General features: G+C 42.0%; 1 protein-coding gene across 2 annotated transcripts in view; it reads left to right on the top strand.

Annotated features, from left to right (window-relative positions):
- LOC100136799 (paired like homeodomain 2) overlaps positions 1 to 17,642 on the top strand; it is a 56,426-nt gene that overhangs the window by 25,619 nt on the left and 13,165 nt on the right. The gene's annotated exons all lie outside the window — the stretch shown is intronic.

Below are 17,642 nucleotides of genomic sequence, written 5' to 3'. Positions count from 1 at the left end.
GACAAGACCACAAACAAAAGTTAATAAAGGGCTTTCATGCCCCATTTACATTGAAACAATCCCTCACTTCTGGGGTTTTAAATTCACAAGGATCTCAGACAGACATTGAGCTTAACGCTCAAACTACAAATCAAACTGCTAGGAAGACATTTAATATGCTTCTTAATGGATTCCAGGAGAGAAGATTGTCTGGCTATCAAAATAATGTGCCTCTGAAACTCATCCCGTGTACCTTTTAAAAGTTGACAACAATAAGAGGTTGGAAAGGAGAACATATAAAAGATAAGAGGAATCAATTTCCATTCCAGTTCATTTCATTAAAAAGATGGCTAGCGCTCCATGTCCTGGCAACAAGTGATAGCAGAGTGGGAGAATACAATGGGTAGGGAACTAAATGCAATGGTAGGAACTAAAGGCAATGGATAGGAACTAAAACACATTCCTTGATAATGAGGTTAGTAATGGTACAGGGGGTGACTGGGAGTGGTATAACGGCAGAACATCATCATCCCCCGAACTAGCAGGCTACAGATGACACTCAAATAAAGGCAATGTTGGAGCTACTCATGTAGACACTAGTGCAATCTTAGAGACTACACAGACCCAACAAGGGCACTGTGGTGAAACGTTGGTTCAGTCATTCAATGAATAGCTGGTATTATAGTCTGTTGCATTGTTTATGTTCTTATGTTTCACAGAAACTGCCGTATTCATAGCCGCAGGAAGTAGTTTGAGAGTGGGGTGCTGCGATTTTTTTTCTTCAACGGCGGGAGGGAGTGGGGTGGAAAAAGGTTTTTGCCGTGCTGCAGATGGATATATCGGTCCGATAATACAGGCATATTAAAGCCCCAGTGCACCACTTATTTTTTTTTATGTATTTAAAAAAAAAATGTATTTAACTTCACGGGGTGCTGCAGCACCCTCAGCACCCCTATTTCCCTTGGCTATGGCAGTATTTGAAAACTTTCAAATACTTTCAGCATTTGCTTGAGCCTTCCTGGAGTTCCAGGACAGTGGGCTTGCATGTTCAGGACTATTCCATTTATTCCACGTTGCCAGGCAAGCCCAATCAAGCACAGCTTTGTATTGAAAAGATTGAACAGGTCATTTGAACCAGGTCCCAGTGCACACAGTCATAGCACCAGCACACCTTTCTGTAACTCTTGAACGATATTCATCTTGGACTACATGTGCCACAGCTTGGAAATGTACCGAGCAAATGTATTTATGCTAAATCGGATGATGTCTAATAAATCTTAAGCATAATGTTATTGAGTTAGCAGATGCTATATTAAATCCTGTCTTTTCCTGTTCACTGATCTCGATAGCAATATATCAAAGTCCCAGATGATATACTTGAGTTTCCTCCATCTCCCTCGGTTTTCATCACCTGGTAGCTAGGCATCTGCATAGGGACACAATAAATCATACGTTGGTTAGACTTTTCTGATGGAATTTCCATTTGCGCTGTGTACAATTTTCAAGAAGGAGGCTTGACCGTCAATTCCACACTGGGCCCTCTTTCAGCAGTTGCTGTTTGTCAATTAGATTAACACCAACGTTTTATGACATAAGATGATATGCGCTGCCTGTATTTTAGAAGATGCAGATTCACCCCAAGTGCACATTCAGATGTAACTCTCTTAGGCTCTAGAATTAGAGTGACACTCCTTAGAATACAACCCAGTAATCCATGAAAACCTCCAAATACACAAAAAGTTGGGATCATCTTAAGTACATCTTAATTGTCCCTTTTGCAAATCAATATGGAAGACGTGTCTCCACTCTATCATGTCCCCACATGGGCAAAATTGTTTATCCTAACCAAGCAGAAAGATAGCACACTGTCATAACTACGTGAGAAATACAGTATATCTGAATATGTCATTCATGGTAGGTAGCCTAATGATTCAGGTATATGCTTCCATCACTTCTATCACAAATCAAAACACCCCAGTCTGTTACCATCTATTAGAATGATTTTTCATAACAATGATTTATACAGCAATGCCTTCCTTCATGGTCAAGTCTTTGGTGACATTTCCTAAGCACTTGACATGTGCCTTCGTTAAACACAGATTAGATTTATTTCCCCGTCTAAATGACGCTGGCAGAGTCTCTTGGGAGTGCACGCACACACACACACACACGCACACGCACACGCACACGCACACGCACACGCACACGCACACGCACACGCACACACACACACACACACACACACACACACACACACACACACACACACACACATAGACACTGAGGGCGTCCCTTCCCTCTCAAATACGAGGATAAATCGTATGCCTGGATGCCCGTGGCATCCCTCATTACCCAGCATTCTAGAGGGCTGCGTGCCTGGGGTTGGAGGGCAACGCGTGGTTGGTGGAGAGGAGGGGGTTGACAGTGATTGATTGAAGTATGATTGATGGCTACAGCTGATCCGCCAGCTCTGTTTTCAATTGTTGTGGGGCTGGCAATTCTCACCTTCTAAAGTGCTTTGAGGGAACTTTGAGCAATGGAGGGAGGGAGGACAGTGGAGTTGACGTGTGGCTGAGGTGAACAGCTGCCACCCTCCTCCAACTATCACTGCCCCTCTCCCTGCTCCTCTCCACTGTTCTGCCCTGCTGTGAGTTGCATGGCTGTGGCCTCTGTTCTCGAAGCTCAAAGCTCTGGAGTTCTGGAGCCGTGACGGAGTGGGTCAGCAGGAAACTGTTGGTCCTGGGCAGCAGAGCTGGCAGGCGACCTAGTGTGTTTTGCACCCTCCCATTCGTGACCTTCTGATGCGTCGGGCGGAGGGTTCCACCTTCTGTGCCAACTCTTCCCTCCGCTTGCTGCTGCACTGCAGTGTTCCTGCAATGTTCCAACATTCCCCTACATCAACGCAGGGCCGAACTGTGTTTCTGAACCCCCGTTCTGTTTGTTCATTCCAGTTTTATTCGATGTCTTGTTGGAAGACGCACCTACTCTGGTTTCAAGATGTCATTTTCATTGGATCCTTGGGTTTAAACGCTGAGGAGATCTGAGTGTGTGTGGGGGGGTTAGTCCCCACAAGGTCAAATGCTATTTCTATGGGTTTAAAGGTTAAGGTTAGAATTAGTGTTAGGGTTAGAATTGGGTTTAGGGTTAGGAGCTAGGGTTAGGTTTAGAGTTTGAGTTCGGGTTAAGGTTAGGTTTTTGGGTTGAATTTAGGGTTAGGGTTAAGGTTAGGGTTTGGGGTAAAGGAAAATAGGATTTTGAATGGGACTGAATTGTATGTCCCCACAAGGTTAGCTGCGCAAGACTGTGTGTGTGTGTGTGTGTGTGTGTGTGTGTGTGTGTGTGTGTGTGTGTGTGTGTGTGTGTGTGTGTGTGTGTGTGTGTGTGTGTGTGTGTGTGTGTGTGTGTGGTGAGCTGAGGTAATTAATTGGATGGATATTTAATTGGGTGTCAGGAGAGACTGATACATGCAGCTGTTCCCACTGCAGGTCTTCATTTAATGTGAGGCACACAAAAAAGGCAGCCATTTTCTATTAGGCTTTCTGGCAAATTCTTCAGAGTGTATTCTTAATCCAGCTTGTTCATCGTAGTCATTCCTATAATCTCTTTTTCTTCAATATTAGAGATAGTGTTACCGTCCTTGTTGTTGGTCTTCACATTTTGTAAGTAATTGTAAATCTTTGTAAATGGTAGATGAAGTTCCAAAGCTTCGGTTGTGCCTTTTGTGATGTTTTTCTCTCCACTGTCATGGAGCTGTCATGGAGTCATATACTGTAGGAGTTGATCGATTTTCCTTAAAGATCCTAGAAGTTGAGTGGGATTGGCTGCAAAGCCTTGAACCTCTTAACATTGCCCCCTTCAGTGACCTGTCGGTATTTGAACTGCCCTCCAAGTTCAGTCATCAGGAAGCCTGGTGTTGTACCCATGAGCACCAAGGAGGAGGTTAAGACTGGGATGGTTCGTAGGGGCCAAGCCTTGAACACACTGGAGGATAGTCACTTCTCTCTGCTGGGATCTTGGACCTAGGCCATGTCACCCTCTGTAAGCACACTACGGCACCAGCATCACACATGGGTATACAATGTAAGTCACTTACAGTATGGTGCCACAGTCATTGTTTCCAGAGATGATTAGCTCTATTCCATGGGTGCTCAGCCCCCCGAATGAGACATGAGCTCCCCTAAATGCAACAAAAATCTAACTTTGGGGGGGATTTCTAATTTATCTGTTCTCATATTTGTTTAAAATGCAATGTTGTACTGCTACAGTGCTAAATATGAAAATACATTTGTTCCAAATTAAAGTAACACCCCCGCCTCCCTGTCATGGTTTAAGCCAGTGACAGTTGGTTCAGGTTCTTTCAATCTCATTCATTTCTCTGCTCCACCTGTCTGCCTCGCTCTCTGTCTGTCTGTCTTGAGCTTTCGATAGCAAATTTGCAACATTGTATCAACTGGGTCCAGCCTGCTAGCGAAATGGCAACATTGTTACAACTGCGCCCTCACAGTTTCCTGCACAAATGAGCTCGGGACAGACAGCTACATTTGCGTCCCATATATCAGCTCCTTTTTTACAGAAAAGGTACATTTGTCAAAAAGACACATCAATTAATTCCATTTTTTTCCTCCAAAGGTGACATACAGTGCATATCATAAGTAGTCAACCCCCTGGGATTTCTTCAGATTTTATCATGTTACAAAGTTGTAATCAAATGTATATAATTCTATTTTTTTGTCAACAATCTATACAAAATACTTTTTCAATGTAAAAGTGAAACACTTTCATACACTAATATACACTAATATATCTTGATTTTATAAGTATTCACCCCCCTGTCTATACATGTTAGAAACACCTTTGGCAGCGATAAGAGCTGTGAGTCTATTTGGGGTAAGTCTCTTAGAGTTTTGCCCACCTGGATTGTGCAATATTTGCTCATCACTCTTTTTTAAATTCTTCAAGCTCTGTCAAGTTAGTTGTTGATCATTGCTAGACAGCCATTTTCAAGCAGATTTAAGTCAAAAGTGTAACTAGGCCACTCAGGAACATTCACTCTCTTCTTGGTAAGCAACTGCAGTGTAGATTTGGCCTTATGTTTAAGGTTATTGTCATGCTGAAAGGTGAACTTGTCTCCCAGTGTCTGGTGGAAAGCCTGTGGTTAGCTCTATTCTTTTTTTTTCTTCTGAAAATCTTCCTAGTCCCTATCTCCCATCATTGTAACACTTTTACGGGATAATAAGTGCACTAACTGTAAGTCACTCTGGATAAAAACGTCCGCTAAATGACTAAAATGTAAAATGCAAGTGTAAGGTGTTATAGGCTATTAATTATTATTTTATAAACAGTTATAACTCAAAAATAACTATGGGATTAATAATTAACATAGGCCTAATATGAGCAATTTATAAAACACGTACAGTTGAAGTCGGAAGTTTACATACACTTAGGTTGGAGTCATTAAAACTCGTTCTTCAACCACTCCACAAATTTCTTGTTTAACAAACTATAGTTTTGGCAAGTCGGTTAGGACATCTACTTTGTGCATGACACAAGTAATTTTTCCAACAAATGTTTACAGACAGATTATTTAACTTATAATTCATTGTATCACAATTCCAGTGGGTCAGAAGTTTACATACACTAAGTTGACTGTGCCTTTAAACAGCTTGGAAAATTCCAGAAAATTATGTCATGTCTTTAGAAGCTTCTGATAGACTAATTGACATCATCTGAGTCAATTGGAGGTGTACCTGTGGATGCATTTCAAGGCTTACCTTCAAACTCAGAGCCTCTTTGCTTGACATCATGGGAAAATCAAAAGAAATCAGCCAAGACCCCAGAAAAAAAACATTGTCGATCTCCACAAGTCTGGTTCATCCTTGGGAGCAATTTCCAAATGCCTGAAGGTACCACGTTCATCCGTACAAACAATAGTACGCAAGTATAAACACCATGGGACCACGCAGCCATCATACCGCTTAGGAAGGAGACGCATTCTGTTTCCTAGAGATGAACGTACTTTGGTGCGAAAAGTGCAAATCAATCCCAGAACAACAGCAAAGGACCTTGTGAAAATGCTGGAGGAAACAGGTACAAAAGTATCTATATCCACAGTAAAACGAGTCCTATATTGACATAACCTGAAAGGCCGCTCAGCAAGGAAGAAGCCACTGTTCCAAAACGCCATAAAAAAGTCAGACTACAGTTTGCAACTACACATGGGGACAAAGATCGTACTTTTTGAGAAATGTCCTCTGGTCTGATGAAACAAAAATAGTACTGTTTGGCCATAATGACCATCGTTATGTTTGGGGGAAAAGGGAGGAGGCTTGCAAGCTGAAGAGCACCATCCCAACCGTGAAGCACGGGGGTGGCAGCATCATGTTGTGGGGGTGCTTTGACGCAGGAGGGATTGGTGCACTTCACAAAATAGATGGCATCATGAGGAGAAAAATTATGTAGATATATTGAAGCAACATCTCAAGACATCAGTCAGGAAGTTGAAGCTTGGTGGCAAATGGGTCTTCCAAATGGACAATGACCCCAAGCATACTTCCAAAATCTTGGCAAAATGGCTTAAGGACAACAAAGTCAAGGTATTGGAGTGGCCATCACAAAGCACTGACCATAATCCCATAGAAGATTTGTTCGCAGAAGTGAAAATGCATATGCGAGCAAGGAGGTCTACAAACCTGTCTCAGTTACACCAGCTCTGTCAGGAGGAATGGGCCAAAATTCACCCAACATATTGTGAGAAGCTTGTGGAAGGCTACCCGAAATGTTTGAACAAGTTCTCATTTGCAACTGCGACCTGGCCAAGATAAAGCAAAGCAGTTCGACACATACAACAACACAGAGTTACACATGGAATAAACAAACATTCAATCAATAATACAGTAGGAAAATCTATATACAGCATGTGCAAATGAGGTAGGATAAGAGAGGTAAGGCAATAAATAGGCCATGGTGGCAAAGTAATTACAATATAGCAATTAAACACTGGAATGGTAGGATGTGCAGAGGACGAATGTGCAAGATGAGATACTGTGGTGCAAAGGAGCAAGATGAATAAATAAATAAATAAATAGAGTATGGGGATGAGATAGATTGGATGGGCTATTTACAGATGAGCTATGTACAGGTGCAGTGATCTGTGAGCTGCTCTGACAGCTGGTGCTTAAAGCTAGTGAGGGAGGTAAGAGACTCCAGCTTCAGAGATTTTTGCAGTTCGTTCCAGTCATTGGCAGCAGAGAACTGAAAGGAGAAGTGGCCAAAGGAAGAACTGGTTTTGGGAGTGACCAGTAAGATATACCTGCTGGAGCGCGTGCTACGGGTGGGTGCTGCTATGGTGACCAGTGAGCTGAGATAAGCTGGGGCTTTACCTAGCAAAGGCTTGTAGATGACCTGGAGCCAGTGGGTTTGGCGATGATTATGAAGCGAGGGCCAGCCAACGAGAGCATACAGGTCGCAGTGGTGGGTAGTATATGGGGCTTTGGTGACACAATGGATGGCACTGTGATAGACTGCATCAAATTTGTTGAGTAGAGTGTTGGAGGCTATTTTGTAAATGACATCGCCAAAGTCGAGGATCGGTAGGATGGTCAGTTTTACGAGGGTATGTTTGGCAGCATGAGTGAAGGATGCTTTGTTGCGATATAGGAAGCCAATTCTAGATTTAAATTTGGATTGGAGATGTTTAATGTGAGTCTGGAAGGAGAGTTTACAGTCTAACCAGACACCTAGGTATTTGTAGTTGTCCACATATTCAGAACTGCCCAGAGTAGTGATGCTAGATGGGTGGGCAGGTGCAGGCAACGATCAGTTGAAGAGCATGCATTTAGTTTTACTTGGATTCAAGAGCAGTTGGAGGCCACGGAAGGAGTGTTGTACGGCATTGAAGCTCGTCTGGAGGTTTTTTAACACAGTGTCCAACAAAGGGCCAGAGGTATACAGAATGGTGTCGTCTGCGTAGAGGTGGATCAAAGAATCACCAGCAGCGAGAACGACATCATTGATGTATACAGAGAAGAGAGTCGAACCCTGTGGCACCCCCATAGAGACTACCAGATGCCCGGACAACAGGCCCTCTGATTTGACATACTGAACTCTATCAGAGAAGTAGTTGGTGAACCAAGCGAGGCCATCATTTGAGAAACCAAGGCTGTTGAGTCTGCCAATAAGAATGTTGTGATTGATAGAGTAGAAAATCTTAGCCAGGTCGATGAATACAGCTGCACAGTAATGTCTCTTATCCATGGCGGTTATGATATCGTTTAGGACCTTGAGCGTGGCTGAGGTGCACCCTGAGATTCGAAATGGTCGGTAATCTGTTTGTTAACTTGGCTTTCAAAGACCTTAGACAGGCAGAGTAGAATAGATATAGGTCTGTAGCAGTTTGGGTCTAGAGTGTCTCCCCCTTTGAAGAGGCAGCTTTCCAATCTCTGGGAATCTCAGACGATACGAAAGAGAGGTTGAACAGGCTAGTAATAGGGGTTGCAACAATTTCGGCAGATAATTTTAGAAAGATAGGGTCCAGATTTGTAGGGGTCCAGATTTTGCAGCTCTTTCAGAACATCAGCTATCTGAATTTGTGTGAAGGAGAAGTGGGGGAGGTTTGGGCGAGTTGCTGTGGGGAGCGCAGGGCTGTTGACCGGGATAGGGGTATCCAGGTGGAAAGCATGGCCAGTCGTAGAAAAATGCTTATTGAAATTATCAATTATTGTGGATTTATTGGTAGTGACAGTGTTTCCTAGTCTCAGTGCAGTGGGCAGCTGGGAGGAGGTGCTCTTATTCTCCATGGACTTTACAGTGTCCCAGAACCTTTTTGAGTTTGTACTACAGGATGCAAATTTCTGTTTGAAAAAGCTAGCCTTAGCTTTCCTAACTGCCTGTGCATATTGGTTCCTAACTTCCCTGAAAAGTTGCATATCACGGGGGCTATTCGATGCTAATGCAGAACGCCACAGAATGTTTTTGTGCTGGTCAAGGGCAGACAGGTCTGGAGTGAACCAAGGGCTATATCTATTCCTGGTTCTACATTTTTTGAATGGAGCATGCTTATTTAAGATGGTGAGGAAGGCACTTTTAAAGAATAACCAGGCATCCTCTACTGACGGGATGAGGTCAATGTCATTCCAGGATACCCCAGCCAGGTTGATTAGAAAGGCCTGTTCGCTGAAGTGTTTTAGGGAGCGTTTGACTCATTACGGGTGGGTCTGCGGCATCGGTCTGCGGCATGGGTGTTCTGCAATGAGGCAGTGATCGTTGAGATCTTGGTTGAAACAGCAGAGGTGTATTTGGAGGGTGAGTTAGTTAGGATGATATCTATGAGGGTGCCCATGTTTACAGATTTAGGGTTGTACCTGGTAGGTTCATAGATAATTTGTGTGAGATTCAGGGCATCAAGGTTAGATTGTAGGATGGAAAGAAATAAAAGCTGAAATAAATAATTCTCTCCACTATTATTCTGACATTTCACATTCTTAAAATAAAGTGGTGATCCTAACTGACCTAAGATAGGGAATTTTTACTATGATTAAATGTCAGGAATTGTGAAAAACTGAGTTTAAATGTATTTGGCTGAGGTGTATGTAAACTTCCGACTTCAACTGTATAAACTCCCTATGAAGGGTACCTTAATGTAAAGTGTGATCTCCAATACTTCAGTGGCAGCCTTCTCCATGCACCGCTATCCTTCCATGACTGAAGAAAAGCACCTCACTATTGATGGTAGAACAGGATAGCGAGGGTCACCAGGTGATTTTAGGTCATTCATTATTCATGCTACATTTACTTCAGGATGATATAACTTAACTTTAGGTTAATTTAGGACAGTCCCTTGGGCAACGTACAGAAATTATGAGTTAGTTTGTCTATGCATTGTCTGGCTTTGGGATTGATTTTCCTAAAGGAAACCACTTGAGCCCTATTTATCAGCAATATAACCTTTCCGCATTTTGGCCTACAACATCAGGGTAGAGACTTTCATATATTCCTCACTGTAAACTTCAGATAACTTTGTCAAGATAGAAGGTTCTTTCAAAAGGTTCGTCTGGAGTTGAGACTCATCAAAATGGAATGTGATGTAATAATACGCGATTCATTGTGATAATCAAATTTATTTTGTGACACGTTTCCTATTAATTACACATAGATGGAAGAGGATGCATAAAGGAGTTACTCAGGGGGCCACAAATGGCCAAGCCGAAAACATCTACTCTCTCAGACATGCAAAATGAAGTCATGTGCATAGGGAAGAGGGATGATCTAATTTAAATTATCTATCAAAGCAGTTATAGAGCAAAGGCTTCAGCCTCACTTCACCACTCTCTGCTCTCAGGCTTTTTTATCAACTCAGTAACCCCCACTTTGGTAATTAACAATCTCCTCCCGTCACTCCCTCTCCTCACAAGTCTTCCTGGTCTTTGGCTTCGATTCCTGTGGTGTCTGATTCTAAGGTACAAGATTTGATATCACAAATGATAACAATTATCATTCTATTTTTAATGATGTGTCATTTGGCAACTATACTGTATGTGTACCCATCTAAAGGACGAAGGAACATCAGAGTGTCTCCTGGAATTACACAACGCTAATGTCTTCAGACATGACTCTGCTTTATTCCTTATGAAACATACTGTACAGTACAGTACATTGGTCTACAGACAGAAGGGGAGGGGTGGGGAGTGAAACAACCTGGAACAAGATTTAACACTTCTAACGACATCAGTCAACAATCTAGGACTTTGCTTTGTGGCCCAATGTGTTTCCTGTTAGCTAAACATTGTTCGTGACAGCCCTGCAATTAATTGTAACGCTAGAAGGGTGGAATGTGCCCAGGGCTCATATGGCCTTGGCTGACACATTGCCATGCGATAGGATACATAGACCCATAGACAGGAAAAGCAACAAGGTGTCCAGCGGCAGCTTAGCTCAAGTCAATTGGCTGGCTTTCCCTCCAACCAGGGGGTCCAGATGTAACTTGGTACTCAGCCTTCTCTGTCTTAGCACTCACATCATATAGAGACCGTGGCCAAAGAAATGTCCACATTCGTGACAAAGTTGTTGCTTTGGTGTGGCTTATTTTGGAGGGGACTATTAAGAGATGTATCTGGCATGAAATGGGGACACCATTTTGCATATGGTTGATTTACTGACTTGTTCAAGCATTACCAGGAAGGAAGCAAGGGGTGAGAAATATGAAGAGGTGAGGGGATATGCCAATATAGCTCTGAGAAAATGCAGTCCCCTTCCAATGCCTTCCAATGACACAAAACCTAGTCACTGTGTAATGTAATAATCAAAAGAGCGACACAATCTACATTTTAATAATTAGTCTAAACAAAGTTGCGTTGGCGTTTGTAGCGGAAAACCATTATCATAACTTACGATGTGTTTTTGTTTACGTAACTGACCTTGAATGGAAAAGGTGGAGGCAGTGATCATCAAGGGGAGCATAGAATCAAGTGACCAATGTTCTAGCTGTGTTCATGAACTTCTCATTCTTAACCCCATTTGGTATTTCAATAGCAATATGTAGACAGGAAAGCATCTCTGGAGGCCATCATTACTGACACCACCATCTCCTTCAGGCTTTACAGTCCTAACGGGATGACAAAATGGTGTTCACAGAGGCATCAAGGCTGAAACAAGCTAATGGGGGGGTTTACAATGAAACTCTAGTATTGTACCGTAGCCTCCAAGGCATGCCGGGGTCACGAACCCTGCGGCAAACCAAGGTGTCAGTCAAAACGTGTCCTCAGAAACTTTATTTGAAGCAATATTTACGAGACACGCATCTGCCATTAAGTGATGATAATGCCTAAGCTTAGTCTACTACACATTTATTTGTCACAATGTGGCACCTCACATATCAAAGCTGTCCTGTTAGTATTTACTATGCCTTGTACAGGCTCATAGCAAAATGTAGGAACATATCCAAGCTGTAACAATGCATTGCACGACATTGGAAGCAAATGCAAGGAACAGCAATGGGCCTACATGACATTGGATGCTGAATCAAGACAGGGCAATTGGAAATGGCATGTTTCCACTCTGATGTATGTAGTTTGATAACCTGAAAATGGACAGGTGGTGGATGCCTATAGTGTGATATTTTATATAACTCACTTGGCTCTCACAGTGTTTGATTAGATACTAGAACTTAATACAGACAGTAGATGCAAAATTGTAATGGTTCAAGATTAGCACATGAAGAGCTGTACTAAAATTCTGAGCAATTTTAATAAGTTGACCAGGGTGGGCCAGGTTTCCTAGAGCCTTCATTGTGTTAAGTTAATTGTTAGATACCTCTTTCAATGTATTGTTAGCTTCAGAGCTGTTTCCTAATAGAAACATTGTTGCAAGGTCACAATTTCAATGTTCTTCATGAAGTATAGATTTTGTTTATCTTAGCACAGGCATTCATTCAAAGCCAAACTTCCCTCTCTGCTGTTATTTTGATCATACAACATGCAAATACAAAGTATGGATCAGCAGGCTTGTTTTGAAATCTCATGGAGAGGTGATTTCATTTTCATTGCGAGTCATCCGAGTGGTACAAGTTGCATCGCTGTGCAATCGAGCTCCATTTAGAATGACATGAACAAACAGGATTACCAATATGTGGTTATACATAGACATGAACATGTTCAAAACGAGAAGCATTCCAGGGGCAAGTTTGTGTCTTTTGTGAAAAGTTCATTGATGTGCCAAGGAAAACTTCTCTATCTTTGGCATTTATAGAAGCTTTGAAAGCAGCTGCCACACTAGGCGCAACCTCCCTTTAATTTCCCAACGTGTTCTCCACAGCAGATTAGCAAGACCTCCCAGGCAAATTATTTTGTAAGGCATTTTGTAAGGCATTACAATTAAAAAGTGACATCACACTAGTAGATTTAAAGTTAATGTTTCATTAAAAACAGTTTGAACGGAAATGATAAACAATAATAGTTAAATATTGTGACATTTTACACTTTTCGATAAAGTCCCCAACTGGAGACCCATGACACTTTTGAATATGGACATGAATTAGTGTAACTTGGAAAATGCTACTTGTGCACTCAAAAGGTCTAGGCCTCATAGCATAATGGCTAACATGTTGGACCAAATTTGCTACTGTAGTACTTTTCCACTCCTCTAATTGTAGACAATGGCAATCGCAGAGTTGTTTATAAACATCAAAGGCATACTGGAGCCCCTGTCAAGCATTCAGTATTCACTTCGTTACAACTTGCCCTGTTAGATTTATGCCATTGATTAACCCTGGTCCCTTTTAAAAAGTAGTCCATATCTATTTGATACAGGGAAGGAACGTTAATCTACTCCTCATTCCACTCTATATAAGGGGTGGCAGGTAGCCTTGTGGTTAGAGCATTGGGCCAGTAACCAAAAGGTTGCTAGATCGAATCCCCGAGCTGACAAGGTAAACATTTGTCGTTCTGCACCTGAACATGGCAGTTAACCCACTGTTTCCTGGTAGGCCGTCATTGTAAGTAAGGTTTTGTTCTTAACTGACTTGCCTTGTTAAATAAATATGTCTGAGCTATCTAATGGATACTGTATGAGATTCCCATGGTATAATATCATACAGTTCATCTTAGTTACTAAGAGAAAGAAAGAAGTGAAGAAGAAGCACATCAGATACTAGAACGGCAGTATCTCTAACTCTTCAGATTCCTCTGGGAAAAGGTTTAGAAAAAGATCAAAGCCTCTGTTCTTATTTTTCTCTCTTTTCTCCTCTCTTTTACTAGAATTATTCCATTAAAGCAGAATGTGACATAATTACTAAAGATGGTGGTTGTGGAGAGTCTCCTCAGGATTACCAACCTCTCCCCTTTGATGCCCACAGTCGTCCAAATGAGACAGCAGCCGCAACACAAAGCAAAGCCCTCAATAAGGAACCAGTGCAGATGGCCCTGTTGCCAGCGAGTTCACCAGCACCACAAAGCTATAGTTGGAGAACAAACTATTCTACCTCAAACCAACCCCACCCAAACAACACAGCTACAACAACACGTCTCAATAAATGATATGTAGTCATTTCAGATACTGAAGTCTGGGGTGATTCCCCACTACATACTCATCCCAAGTGCAATAAGCAGCTATATGGCTCATGTATATCCCGTTATGTTGATATAAAGCATCGCCGGTGGTGGAGAGATTGTGAATACATTGCACGCTAATCCCCTTTATTCAGCTGTTAGGGCAGGGTAGTTCCTCAGTCTTCCATAATAGTCGTCAATGAGAAGCTTGAGTAAACACAATCAATGGTAAACACTGGGATACGCACCACCGAGATTTCCGAAGTCTCTCCCCCTATTTTCTTTTTCCCCCTCTCCCGGCATTGGCTTAAACACCCCAACCTTTGTGAGTTCCCGGCAAATTCCATCCTGAACAGTATTATTGACATGAGATTGGATATTACAAGTGGACAACGATGATTGGGAATGTTGTCAGCTTGTCAACGATTCAGGATAGTGTTGGGATGAAAAACTGTGACTCCCTCAATCTCTTCTCGCTCCTGTCTCCTAGTGTCTTGCTACTCCTGCTCCTTTGCTTGAGGATTACAATCTCTTCATCCATTATTAATGAAGTTAAACTACTAGTGGCATGCTGAATGTGCTGCATGGGAGATTTGTAGCTAATCCAGCGCAAAACAGCCTCAGTCACATAATGAAGGGGAAAAAAGCACAAATGTCAACAGTTTCACACAGGGACTGGATTATAGGCGCCCCTTTCGCTCACTCACTCGCTCTTACACACATACAAACAAACACACACACGCGTTTCCCTGACAGTCCCTCACCCATGGATTAGTTTTTCTTTAGTTGACTTGAGGAAAGGGCCACAACGCTACATAGATCTGTGTTGTTCGTCCCATGTTAATATGAACTGTTTTACCATTGTTTACTCATCCCCCCCCCCCCTCCTCTCCCCTGTAACTATTCCCCAGGTTGTTGCTGTAAACGAGAATGTGTTCTCAGTCAACTTACCTGGTAAAATAAGGGTTAAGTAAAATAAATAAATAATCCATAAATTGTATTTGTGTCTCACTGACTATCATTTGAATACAATACTGATAAAAACATAGCTCATCGACAGTTCAACAGAGTCAGAGTGGAGATCATCACCAAGACGATGCATGATCAACATGAAGGTTATCATGTTTATCAGTGTGGGCCAACGTGGCATCTGGCAATTGCATGTATGGTGGTTCTGTTATAATGGTTTGTGTACACACATATACAATGTAACACAGGTGAGTAGTACCATGAAAAAGAGACCAATTTTACCACAATTGGAACCAATTAACATAGATAAAAGGACGCAATCCATTGGTCTTGATTGTAGAATGAGGGTTTGATCGCAAAAGGTGGCAAAGGCTTTATTGTTATCTACCAGCTTTCTCGATCTACCACATTTATCTTCCCCTTTTTTCCCCCTCCTCTACTACTGTCGACATCTGTCTTGCCATATCTCTCTCTCTCACAGTCTCTCTCTGCCGCAGTAGACCAATTAAGGCTAAGCTGATTCCGATTGCGCCCTGCGATCCACCTGGGTACACGGTCAGGGGAGTTATTGTGTAGCTGATCTGTTTTACATGTTATTGATGAGATGGAAGCATCATGGCCATTTTATTACACCAATTTAATTATTTGTCGATTTCCCCTTCGGCAGGTTAGTGGTAGTTCGCCATTGATTCTTCATGGAATTGATCAGTGAACTGCTTGAGCAATTTATTGGTCCCTTTGCATCTGTGATTAAGATCACCATGCTACATGCCCGTATCTATGTGTCAATCTTTATTTTGCTAGACTGAAAATGTTGCACTGTGTTCTATAAGCATGGGTTGACTTACTAGTGTATTCTTCATTGTTCTTTGGAACCTTTGAACTCCCGCCTGACCGATGTCAAGGGGAATCCATACCTGTTAAACCTGACCAGAAATGACATTGGAAGCCATTTGAGGTCCAAAACCACCATGACTTCAGTGATGCATTTTCTTTGGGAACTCAAGGCTAGGATAATTACAAGGAAGGTAATATAGGCAAAACAGCTGAGTACTTTTTAAATATACACTGCATTAGCTTGTAGGCAGGAGGGAGTGCAGGCAACCATGTAAATTATTATATGGGCCAGCTCTATTAAAGTCAAACCACAGACTCGTGTTTAGCTGGACTGAGTAGTAGCCTAGCCTACTGTCGTGCTGGATCTTTCCCCTTTGGGTGTTGTGACACAGCCTGGCTATAATAAGGATCAGGCAGAAAGCCGTTCAACAAGCTCAAGAGCTATCCAAGAGTCATCCTTTTAATTTAGTTAATTTACAGGCGGCTTTTTGTTATTAATGCGACTTAGAATACTGATGGATACACATATCGTTTTTTTTCTGCTGAAGGGGTTGACAGTAGTGTCTCTAATCTATCTTTCTCCCTCTTTCTCGCCCCCTCCCTCTATTTTTCTCTCTCTCCTTTTATCTCTCTCTCTCTGTTCCTGCCTCCTTCCCCTCACTCGAATGTAACGATGGTCGAGGAGTTACACCCACAATAAAGCTGACTTGAAGTGACTTCCAAGCCATTACTTTCTGTCTAACGTATTAGCAGTACATAAACTGATTTGTTTAAAGATTTGTGGCTTTGAAAGACCAATTTGACTCCAAATTTTATTACATGGCCACAGAGCGCCGGCCAGACATAGCGTTAGGCGACAATCGCTTGTGGTTTTGAGGGCTGATGCAAAAAAACAAGCCAGCTCAGTTTCTCAGGCAGACGTACACTCCTGAGTAATCGACTTCACGTCCACATTACCAAAAAGCCTGCCACTGAAAGAGAGATTTAAAGCTGCAAGATAGATTGATAGTGGACCATATGTTTGTCATCATGCATAGTGCAGTGTTTTTGATTCTTTTGGTGTGAGATGGAATGAACATTTTAGAAGTTTATGTCAACCTGGAATGGAATGTATTGACAGTAGAGATCTGATTGGTTTAGGTGAGGGTAGTGGTAGTGGAAGAAGTATTCACTTTGAGAAACATTTCAATAAAGTTCAGCTTTGGGGCATTTTCTGTCCGATTTAACTATACTTTAATTGATTCCTCGTGGTCTACACTGGATTTGACTTTAATGACTCGAAACTGGGACACTAAAAAGAATTGGTTATGGCAAACTATTTATCCAACATGTCAGAAGAAAGAAAGTGTTCCCGAAATATACACACTTTGTCTCAGGGGTATAATATTAATTACACTGTGGAGGGAAACGTGAGATCTAATGCCAAATATGTCAATATCTCAACTCTTCTGATTTTGGTGCATGAGTTTTTGTAGCCCTGTACTAGTACAGATGAATGACAATTGAATCAGTGATAAATTATCTGTAACAAATGTGTGCTAAAGACAGTGATCACTCACCCTCTATACACCCACCCCACTTAACAATCTAGTTATTGGGCTCACAGCAACAAGGCCTATAGAGAGATAGGTCTGTTCTGCTCTAGTACAACACAGTCAAGGAAGCATTTACTAACATACATCAAATCATAAATAATTTAGGAAGATACAAGTTTGATGTAGGCTATAACTAAATCCAACAAAGAACATAGGATTGTACACATTTCATTTGCACTGCAATGTTTATTATACCGTATTCACAATTAATAGACTATAATGG

Source organism: Salmo salar, chromosome ssa09, assembly GCF_905237065.1.
Source record: "Salmo salar chromosome ssa09, Ssal_v3.1, whole genome shotgun sequence".
Taxonomy (NCBI): Eukaryota; Metazoa; Chordata; class Actinopteri; order Salmoniformes; family Salmonidae; genus Salmo; species Salmo salar.
The sequence above is the reverse complement of the archived record's forward strand: the minus strand, read 5'-3'. Positions and strand labels throughout refer to the sequence as shown.